The following is an 11579-nucleotide window of genomic DNA, read 5'->3' on the forward strand; positions in this document are numbered from 1 at the left end:
CCTATTGCCCCCATCTCCTGTCATCTTTGACAGGCAGCAGGAAGCAGATAAATATTAATCTTCTCAACTTTTTAGGTGCCCTGCAGGCCGGATAGAATGACCTGGTGGGCTAGATCCGACCTGCAGGCTGTATTTTGCCCACTCCAGCCGCAAGAAGCTCCTTGCATGCTGTAACTGCCAGTCTGCAAGGGGAAATCCATGATTTCCTGCTTCAAAGGAGAAAATCCACATTCTTCTCCTTTAAAGGGGGGAAAATCCATGTTTTTCCACAGGAAATGGAAAACCCAGATGGCTGCTTATGAGTAATGGTCCACACTGCCATTGTTACTACACAGGTTCTGAAGTTTGGAGTTACCAGAAGAAGTGTTTTTGTCATCTGTCCAATTGCTCCACTACTGCTTTCCCACCAGGCAGCCTGCCACCCCTGGCAGGGCATGTGTCCAAAATAACAAATGAGTTTCAGTAAGGGAAACAGTAGCAGTCTGACAGCAATAAAGAAATAACTGGCAACAACTGGGGGTCTTTACTGATTATAAATCAGTAGTGCTTCCTGCTTCCAATAGTCCTCCTTAAACTTCATTAAACTGTTCTGGATACATATTAACTTTCTTTGCTCAGTATTCATTCTATAGGTGGGAAAAAATTTTAAGAGCAAAACCAAAAATTGTCTGAGGTTTTGCTGTCACCTCTTGTTCTCCTCTGAAATGCTGCTGCTGCTCTTGTTCCTTCCTACAATATGCTCAGTGAATTGCCAGAGACATATCTACACCTTACACACAATATAACAAGCTATAAAGACCTCTCTATGCCTCAGCAGGGTACACGCTGCAGTCCCAAAAGATTCTCTCTTACTGTTGTATCAGCATTTCCTATGCTCCACTGAACCCAGCATGATATTGAAAGATAGGAATTCTTGATGTCTACCTTACATATCCATAAGGGATATATTTTACAGTCAAAGAATGTCCGACTTGAAGCTTCGGTCCCAGAAATACTCAATCATGCAGTTCTTCTCCCTGCACCACCCACAAAATGACATTTGCTCCATAAATGCAACCCAATAGTTATACAGCACGATAAATATCTGCAGAGCTTCATTTTAGGAATCCCTTAGAAAAAGCTATCCCAATACCTGTCCATTGTGCTTTCAGACACAAAACAGCCATGTAAACTTCACATAATATTTTTGTTTGTTTGTGTTCACTGACCTTACCCATCATCCCTGACCCCAAATCACTTCTACACAGTAGGGCTATAACTTGCCTTTCACTTCCCCAGAGGTATGGCTCAAAATTCAGTTTGCCAGTATAAAAACCAGACTAACCACCACATTCGGGAACCCATTTGGAAAAGCAAAAAAAAAAAAAAAAAAGATGATCACACTTGCCCTCCAACCCCTGCAGCCAGAGTCCACCCATCCGCAGCTGTACAATACGCCATCGCCCCTCCTCCCCATTCTTCCTGACTCCAGACCTGGAAGCTGCCAGCCACATCCACAGCTGCCCAAATGCGACTGGCAGTGTCCAGGTTGGGGCTCTGGACATCACACTGTACAAGACCACTCAAAGTAGTTTCGGACCCTGTGAACACTGGCTGTAGACTGCGGCAGCTGCAAGTATAATTTAAATACAGCTGTCAGCAGTGCATAGATCCCTTGATCAGCTGGGAAAGCAAATCCCAGCTTGCCAATCCCTCTCTAAATGCATGCTCCCATGTATGTTACATATAGAAGTCAGAGGAGATTTGCACCTTATAGACCAGTGATTCTCAACCAGGATGCCTTGAGATTTTTTCTCAATATTAGCCCTGTTAGGTTTATAAACATAATTCACACGATAAACGCAGAGATTTCAAGTAGAAATCCACAGGTCTTTCTGGTTGACGTTTTTCTGAGTTCTTTGCAACAGAAAAATAGCTCCGTTATTTTTCTGTAGTAAACAAAGAGTGGAAACTAAGAGTTAGCATTTTACAAGGGGTGCGGGGGTCTCATCTGTGCACACATTTGTCTCTCAAGCTTTTCTGACCTGAAGGCCACTTCATCAGATGCGTCCCATGCATGGCCAACAGGCTGGATCTAGCCAGATATATCCAAGGGATGTATGTTCTAAAAAATACTCAGGTCTGCTTTAGCTCTACTGGCTGGGAGAAGCCAGCTCTTTGGATGCCAACCGTGGAAACACTCAGGTGGGCAGGAGAGCTTGCCTGCAGCAGCTGTATCCGTGAAGGCTCCTGAGAATCTTCCAATGTGGCTGAAGGAGGCGCCTGGAAAGAGAGATCACTGCTGCCCAAGGTGGGCATGCAGGACTGGGTCCTTACAGATCCTAGCATGGGAAACTTAGCTGACCCTTATCTGCTCATGTCTCTGGGCAGTTTCACTAGGTGGCTCCCACTGCCTCCTTGGACTCACTCAGGTGACAGTGGGTACTGGCCAGTCCCCCGGCTCCCTGGTTATGAACCAGTGACCTGGAGGGGCAGCCAGGCCTACAAGCAGGGCTCTCCACAGCAGCCGTGCAGCCCCAGGGCCTCTCCAGAAGCAAAGTACAGAGCCGGCCTATCTGCCTGGGTCCCCATCCCCCACCCCAGCTACCCACCCATCTCTGCAAGCAGCCCACCAGGGCAACTCCTAGCATGGACACTGCATGCACTAGCAAAGCCCATTTCCCTTCCTGCCTGGAAACAGTCAGGTGGACAGGAGCATCTTCCAGCCACTAGTGCTTCCACAAAGGTTCCTGAGCATCTTCCAGCCACTGCTGCCCAAAGTGGGCACACAGGACTGGGTGCTTGCAGATCTTAGCATGGGAACCTTATCTGACTCCTATCTGCTCATGTCTCTGCACAGTTTCATTGGGCAGTGCCCATTGGCTCTTTAGACTCATTCAGGTGGCAGTGGGCACTGGCCAATCCCCTTCCGGCTCCACAGCAGCCGCACAACCCCAAGGCCTCTCCAGAATCAAAGCACAAACGGGAGCACAGAGCCAGCCTATCCTATCTGGGGAGCAGGGAAAGGGCACAAGACCCACACCCGAGAGCTGGGACGCCACCAGAGCAGCATGCCCTGGGTTGCTGCAGCACAGCTGGTGCAGCTCCACTCCCTCCCTCCATCTTATGCTCCCACCGCCATACATCACAGTCCCCCTGGATCAGAGGCAAGGGTTCAACGGTGGGTATAGGGCTTCACCTACTTTCCAGTACAAGACAGCAAGGCTGGACAGCTGTTCTAGGCTGACCAGCCAGGCAGGCTCACACTAGTGTGGCCTCCACAGCTCCTCAGCCTGGTCGTCCACATACCATAGTGCTACGTGGCATCGTGCACTGTGGCTGGGTGTGGGGTGCTGTCCTAGTGGGTATTGCATAGACTTCTAGCCATGATCCACTGAGAGCCCAGCCTCTTGCCCACTTAAAGGCTCTAGGGTTGCCCCTGGAGGCAAAGCTACCCAGTCTTGGGGGCAGCAGCTAAGGGACAGGGAGGGGAGTGTGGGTCACATGCTATAGGCATGCCAGCCAGTGCTCCCTACCTGTCCAGTGCATCCAGGGAGCTGCCCAGTGAAACAGCCCAGATGAATGGCAAAAAAACCAGCCCTGCCTTCACCAGGGTTCCCCCCGCCACAGCCTCCTTCCTGGGCTGATATATGGCCAGCTCGGCCAGATGCAGGGCTGTTTGCTGTGTCATAGGGAACCATAGGCCAGGACCCACCAAAGAGACTGTAACCCTCCTTTAATAAGGAAGGCCCCTTGGCATTTGCTCCAACATCTCTTAGGGTACCTATACATGAGAGCAGAAGCAGCCTCCTGCATCTCATGTGTACTTGAGCATCCCTGTACTTAAAAATGGTGACAGGGGCAGTTGAACTAAAACTCACTGAATAAGCTTTAGTTCAAGCTCCCCCACCACCATTTTTGAGCATGGGGTGCTGATACAGGACACACAACAACTCTTTAATTAATTCATTGAATTAATTTCCCTGTCACTGCAGGGAAAGCCCACTGAGTCCCTGTATCCCCAAGCTGGTGCACATTTAGTGGCTTGATGGGGATGGCATGTGCATTCTGCTTGCACACGGAAGTGTGAAGGACTGTATTGTGCTCCATATAGACTAAGTCTTCAGTGACTTTAAGCTGTAAGTCTCCAGCCAGTCTTTGGGGAGCATGTGTGAACAAACTTTTCAACACTTTGTGAACTGTTCATATTAAGGTAGATATTCACAAGAGCAGGAAAAGGCACCTCCTTTACTCAAAGGCCACAACTCTGCCAAATTTCAAGACCTTGCTCTGAATCATAGAGGCATTAGAGTTTTCACTGTGCTCAGAAACTGATAAATAATTTAGCTGAAACCATCCAAAAAAATTCAACCTGAAGTATATCCCAGATATGGAGGATTCCATCATAGATTATTAAAATTTGATAAAGTTATAAAATAGGCTCTTTTAATTGGAACCTTTATAATTGGCAGTGCTGCCAAATCCAGTTATAACTCAGTATGTTTCTTTGAGAAACATCCCTGAAGGAGCATGTTTTAAAATGTATGCTCAACCTCTCGCCTGTAAGCCAGTTCCGGTCTGCGGCACTGCGTTATCTGGCATACAGGGCTCCTCACGGATCTGACTGTGGGAGAGTTTCCAGACCCATGAGGAGCCACAGGCCCTGTGCACTGGATGGGTCACTCAATTCCAGCGTGATGACCCAGGCAAGGACAATGCTTCAGTTAGGGCGGCTAGGAGCTGGAACCAACTTCCAAGGGAAGTGGTGCTGGCCCCTACCCTGGGGGTCTTTAAGAAGAGGCTGGATGCCTACCTGGCTGGACTCATTTGAGTCCCATTTTTGTTTTGGGGTTTTGTTGTTCTCCTGCCCTGGCGGGGGGTCGGGCTAGAAGATCTACTAGGTCCCTTCCGACCCTAAATCTATGAAACTATGAAACTATGAAATGCTGTGTCCTAGGATCCAATCCTGGTGTAGAGAGCTGGGAGGAGGCAGTGCTGGGACTGTAGGACCCAATCCTAGTGGGCAGTGGGCAGGAGGGGCCAGTGTCAGGCCCCTGGGACCCAATCTTGGTGTGTGGGGGATGAGGGAGATGGCACTGGGCTTCAGGGCCTGTTATGGCCTGCAGACAGGCCCCCGACTTTGCATCTGGCCCGCAAGGTCAAAAGGCATGACTGTTAAAAAGAAAAGAAGTTTTAGGACTAAGTGGCCTAGATTGAGCAAAGACAAGAGGAAGAAGAGGCACAGGGGATAATTAGGCCAGCTGATTGTAAGCAACACAAGTGGGAAGAGGATAAAAGGAGAGCATAGATACTAGCAGGGGCAGAGGTTTGTAGAACTTAGAACAATTTAAGACTTTATTGTTGGACTTTTTTTTTATACACTTATTAAGCATTCATTTCACCTTCGCTTCTAATTAGTTGAGCTCCAGGTTTGAGCAGGATAGCCTGGTGTCTCACTGCACTGTGTTCACATTTCACTCACAGCCAACTTACCATTTGCAGAGCCATGAACTAGAAAGCTAGGAAGCAAACTGTGAGGACTTTGCCTCCCCGTTCCTGCTACCAGGGGCACAAGGCTCAGGCATTCCAGGCTCACTGCCGCAGCAGAGGAGCACCTATTCCTTTGGTTCTGCTGCCACAAGGGAAAGTTAGTGAAAGCCTGCCACAATTTTGAACCTGGAAGTCAGGGCTGTGAATCTCTGTGGGACCTTAAGCAAGTACTTGTGCTTACACCCGGACCCGAAAATAAATATGTTTAAACCTCAGATTTCAGCCCACAAACAGATGGACCATAGCAAGAACCAGAGGAGACGCATACTTCGCTTTCATTATTTTTAACCCATCCTCTTTTGTTCCTGCTCTCAAAACATATGCTGAGAATGGCACATTGTGTAGCAAATGAGTTTTGGTGCATCTGAAAGTAACTAAGGGAAAGATCAGAAGTGATCAGCAGGATTTCTCTAACCTGTATGCTCCCACTGATGCCTGGAGGCTTGCATCTCCTCCAGCTCCCTGTACTGCTGGAAATTCAGTTCATGAAGTGCTTGTGCAAATCAAGCCAGACACTCCTCCCTCAAAACACTCTTTGGTCTCTCAAGGCAAAAACTGGGGGGATTTCTTCTAAACTAAGTAAGATGGAGGGATAGCTGAAAAAGACAGACAGGCAGAGGCAAGATGTACACTAAGGAATGTATGACTGTGTCTTAAATCAGCCTCCTCTGGTTACGAGACTGGTCAGGATTCCTAGGCAAAGACCACTGGCTAGCGTTCGGCCATATGATATTCAGGTTATCCCTTTTTTTGTTGCATTAAGGCACCAGGGTGTCAATCTCATCTGGCCCCAAGGCCAGCTCAGGCCCACATGCCTAGGCAAGTGCTGGGGGCAGCGCATCCTGAGACCAGGCCCCAGCAAGCATCATGGGCAGCGCAGCCTGGGACCCAGCCCCAGGGAACAGGGAGCGCGGCATGTGGCCTGGGCTGGCCAGCACAGGGTGCTGGTCAACTGGGCGGAACTGGGAGGTGGATTATTGAACCACTGCATGTTTAACACACCAGCATTAAGTCATCCCACGTGCCCCTGGAGGCTGGGGGGCACGACGAGCTCCCGCAGGCGGCGGCAGTCCTGTTAGTGGTGGAAGCATGGCAGAGGCAAGTGGGGAGCTGCCGCAGGCAGCCACAGCGCTGTTGGCAGCACGGGGGATGGCGAGCACTGACCAATGGTTGGTGACCACCCACAGACACGCCAGCAATAGTGGTGGAGGCCAGCAGCGATCGCGGACTGCCTGCAAACGCCACCAGCAGTGTCAGAAGCAGGGGGGAGGGTGAGTGGTGGCTGCCTGCAGGCGCCGCTGACTGTTGGTGGCGCCTTTTCACAGGGGGTGCACTGCCACGCAAAGGGGATGCACATGCACCCCCTACGCACCACCAACGAATCAGTCAGTGAAATAATATTTTTTTTTCAGATAAACAACGTCATACTTTTAAATGAGTTTTCCTCTGTGTTTTATGTAAAAGCGATCATTTTTTCAATTAGTTTTAAAAAACAAATTCACACGCTCCTGACTGGGGCAAGGTGACATTCCTTATCAGTTACGTTTTCAGTGCGTGTTCTGGAAGTGTGTTTTATTCAGGGACTGCACTAATTTTTCAGTGCATATTCAGTTTTGGTAGGAGCCCAAGCTGTGTTCAGCAGCCATAAAAATCAAGCCTTTAACCTCCTGGCTGGCCGAGACACAGCACTGAAAATAGGAGTTACTGCCTTTCTGATCAGGCAATGGAACTCCATAAACAAACAACTCAGAAACCTTATAGAATCAACTGACTTTTTTTTTTAATGGGTGTCTATATTGAGGGACATTGTTGGTTTATTTTAGACTTTGTTTTTGGTTCATCTGCTAGAAATTATGATTTTGACACAAAAAAGAGAGGCTTAATTCAGCATCTACAGACTGGGAAGTAAGAACTAAGAATAGAAGTTTATAGTCTAATCTAAGGGTCTTCTGTAGCATCTTGTGTCATGGTACCTCAGGGCTGAGCAGTTAAGAGCCCCTATTTTAATTTTGTTTTGGAAGATAAGCTGCCTTTATGTCAAATAGGTACATGACTCGCCTCTGGAAGGAAGGGGAAGCATATTGTAGATTGTGTTGATTCCCACCACTATGCTGCTGCTGCAATAATGACAGATAGATACTAGATACTCTGCTGTTGCTTAAAGTGATTATGTACAAAAGGCTCACACTTCTGTTTCTTTTCTTTGTGGGTAGTTTTAGACATACATAAGATAGCCTATTTTAGGGGCCATTATCAAAGTACTGACAAAAACAAAAAAACCCAAAATGTGTAAAGCAACTTTCAATGCAATGTCCCTTTTAGCCAGAGGTGGGAATGGCTTCTGTTCCCTGCCATGCCCCTTTCCTTCCAGTTATTTGCATAATTCAGTTGGGAAAAACAGAATCTGTGGGAACAGGAATATACTGCATTAGCTGCCTTTTGTTCAGGTGTGGAACTAGGACAAATTGACAATTTTGGCCTTTGTATGCTGAATTACAGATGGAGATGTTCTTTTCAGAAAATAGAATTGAGTGTTCAAAATACAACTCCAACTGGCTTTGCTTTTAGTTAGAAGGGCTTAGCCAGAAAGAAATCTGCAAAAGCATTATGTCCAGTCAGACACCTAGAAACTGATCCTGCCACAGATTCACTCACGTGAAAATGTTGGCCTCAAACGGCTTGCCCAGCATCATACTGACATTCTGTGGCACAGCCAGGAAGAAATCCTATTCCATTCAAACTACTGCAATTTTAAGGGCGATGCTCAAAGGAAAGTTTCCATGATTTCTATAGGTAATTATTACATAATTGTGTCTGGGAATTATGAAACTGGTCTCTGAGGCCCCTGACACGTTACACTTAAGACATGATAAACCAGTTAATCACGTCTTCAGTAGTGACCTGGCCACACATTCAATCAAGTAATGATGTAATAAAACCAAGAATACATCATAAAATTATTACACAAAATACATAATAACTTTATGGATGGTTCCTGTCATGTCTTTAATTGAATGTGTGGCCAGTGTCTGGCTTCTGGAGCACACAGGAACCTTCCAAGATGTCCCCGTGTTCCTGAGCAACCCTCAGCTGATCCGAGCTGTGAGGTGGTCCCCTATTAGGAACTTGCCAGGGGAGTGCAGGGAGAAAAAATTGCTGGTGCAGGGAAAACCTGGAATCAGGCAATGTGTTGCAATGGGATCTGATGCAGGATCCCGTAGTGCCTCCTGCCATCGTGCTTCTCTCACCTCAAAGTTGAAGACAGCACTTCTTAAATGGTATTTAAGTGATTATTTTAAAGACAAGGATATTCATGGTTGCAGTTTTCTTGGAAAACCTCACCCAAACTGTCTAATTCTAGTTTTCACAGGTTTATATCCTACCTAGTTAAGTTACTTCAGTTCTGCTAATGCAGAAAAAAAACCTTTCACAGTCCAATTACATCAATGTGTCAATTTACACTGACTAAGGAACCAGGATTTTTTTAAAGTCTGAATTAATTCTCAATAATAAGTGAGGATTATTTTTATCATAACATTTTGGACTCCAGCCTTATGACCATCCCCTATGAAATCAGTTCAGTATTTTAGCTTAGATCAAATCTTTGTCCTCCTTTTCCTGGAAATACCATATAGATTTACTAATTTGCACCTTTATAAGAGGTGATTTAAAAACAAAACAAAACAAACGGTGGTCAAGAAGTGTGTTTTTATTATTTGACAGATTCAAATATTTTTAAACTTGGTAACAAAATATCTCTTATTTTGGAAGGAACAGGCACTGGATATGTATCATTTATGCTTTTACTAATTTTTTTCACGGATTAGAGCATCAAGGGAAAAAAATACTTTAGATGGTAGAGTATTGTAATTGTGATAGGATACACAGAACAAATTAGCACTTACCCACTTTATTTCCATGCCCTCTGTAAGCTTATCAAGTGTTTCAAAGTCCCCTTTGTTTATTACACTTCTTCCTGTACTTGTTTTCAGGCATTACTTTTCCAGTTGTCAACCCAACTTGTCACACCTATGGGGGGAAAAAAGTTACATCCCATTGTAGGATTGAAACTGTAGCACTTTCATTTTTAACAGTAACCTAGCTAAATATTTTTTTTAAAACATCCAGCATGAACCAAGCCAATATTATATGCATTACTACCTAGAAAAAGAAGTTTTTTTGCCAGTGGCTATTAGAATCACTATTCTCTGACATGCTTGGCATTTACACTAAATCCACTGGCCTTTCTGCTGTCACCTCCAGTCTGGATCCTACTTCCAATTTCTTTTTTGCCAAAGGACAAAGCTCCAGATCCCTGCAAATTTTTATTGTCCAAAATCTTCAAGCAAGGTAATTGGTGGTCATCTGAAATAGGATTGGATTCTCCAGTCTTCCAGAGTTCTCTTTTTCCAGAACTGTATTACACTACATCAAGTATTCCTACACCCAGATGTATGTCTTGACTAATATTGATGCCCACTTTTCTGCAGTTTCAGTGGGTGAGTTGAGATGTACTTGAGCGCTAGTTTACCAAGTGAAATGTAATAAGCTGAAATGGAAGGATCTGTTTGTTTGTATACACATACAGTGTGTAGCTCTAACTTCATCATTATTAACTTGTTTTAATTAGAGAGGGAAAGAGCTGGCACACAGGGCTGTGTGTTCACTTTAACACAGAGAAGCCCTCTAGTAGGAGAACATACATCCAGCATAACTGGAAAGGTTACAAAAACCTAGTTGTCACAGAGAAAGAAGGGGAAGGAACGTACAAAAACTGTACATAACATATCGGTTTCAGATCAAGAATTCTCAGCAGGCCACGTTCCCAGGTAACAAAGCACTCAGCTATCTATAAGGAATGAATGCAGATCTCATGGCTATTTCCTCCCACAACTAAGATACGTAAGAGATCTAAAAGTTTTACTGCTTGCTGCTTATTATTAGAAATTCAAGTCATGACTACATAGCAGGAGCAGGCAGTTATCTCAGCTAGAGGGCTACAAGGGTATCCCCACCCCCATCTTGAGACCGGGAATCCCACCCCAGCACCTGACCTTTGCCACTGGAAGCCCCGCCCCTTGCCCCAGAAGTACTTCTTTTGGGATGGAGGTTGCCATCTTGCAACTGGAAAAAACAAACAAAACGTACTAAAAAATAAATAAGCCAAAACCCAGACATTGACAATAACTTATTTTAAGTTTATTTCAATATATATATTTGTCCTGATTTGTGTGCATCTGCATAGTGTATCTAGAGGCAATTGCATAATAGCTTAAAATACAGTGTTACTCTTGTATATCACGTGCAGGGAGCAAAGGTGTATATGTAGGGCAGGGGCGGGAAAAATGTGGCCCGCAGCCTGCCAGGCCATTCTATCTGGCCCGCGGGGCACCTAAAAAATTTAGAAAATTTATATTTATCTGCCCCTGGCTGCCTGTCATGGAGCCCTCAATGGCTTGCCAAAACTCAGTAAGCGGCCCTCTGCCTGAAATAATTGCCCAACCCTGATGTAGGGGGTGTGTGGGAGGCTGTGGGTGTGTTTGGGGGTATGGTGGGGGCGGGGTGTGTAGGAGGGTATGGGTGCATGTGTGTGTTGGGGGGGCGGGTTACAGAGTCCCTGGGGTGTTCAAGTTCCTGGATCTGCATGTGGTAGCAGCATGCAGGGCCAACCCCACCCAGCCTGTAGCATGCAGCTCCCACACTGCTGCAGTGTGCTGGGCCAGCCAAGCCTGGCCCCATAGCATGCAGCAACCCGCGCTCCTGCCCTCTTTCCCCCAGCAGGAATCCCTGGCCCCAGCCCAGAGGGGCCATACCTGTATTCCCATGCTTAAGGCAGGGAGGCTGGGAACAGCCATGGGGCAGCCAGGCAAAAACCTCTGCCATTCATGGGTTTCTTGTATCTGGCACCCCCTGGCACCAGGCTGGGGCAAGTCAGGCCAGGCTGGGGTAGGGGGTGCCTGGCTTGCAGAGGGGCAGCTCAGACCCAGGGCTTATGAAGGGGGCCCGCAGGCTGGATGGAATCGCCTGGTGGGCCGAATCTGGCCCACTGG

The 11579-nt window shown here is 46.6% G+C and overlaps 1 protein-coding gene and 1 long non-coding RNA gene across 2 annotated transcripts in view; both read right to left on the reverse strand.

The window, feature by feature from the left end:
• ADI1 (acireductone dioxygenase 1) overlaps positions 1-11579 on the reverse strand; it is a 70913-nt gene that overhangs the window by 11269 nt on the left and 48065 nt on the right.
• Positions 9456-11579, reverse strand: part of LOC109300129 — an 8437-nt gene continuing 6313 nt past the window's right edge. Inside the window, exon 2 of the long non-coding RNA XR_002098135.1 lies at positions 9456-9558. This is a non-coding gene — a long non-coding RNA (uncharacterized LOC109300129). The remainder of the gene's footprint in view (positions 9559-11579) is intronic.

The sequence above is a fragment of the Gavialis gangeticus genome, unplaced genomic scaffold, assembly GCF_001723915.1.
Source record: "Gavialis gangeticus isolate Ggan-Ray unplaced genomic scaffold, GavGan_comp1, whole genome shotgun sequence".
Classification (NCBI taxonomy): Eukaryota; Metazoa; Chordata; order Crocodylia; family Gavialidae; genus Gavialis; species Gavialis gangeticus.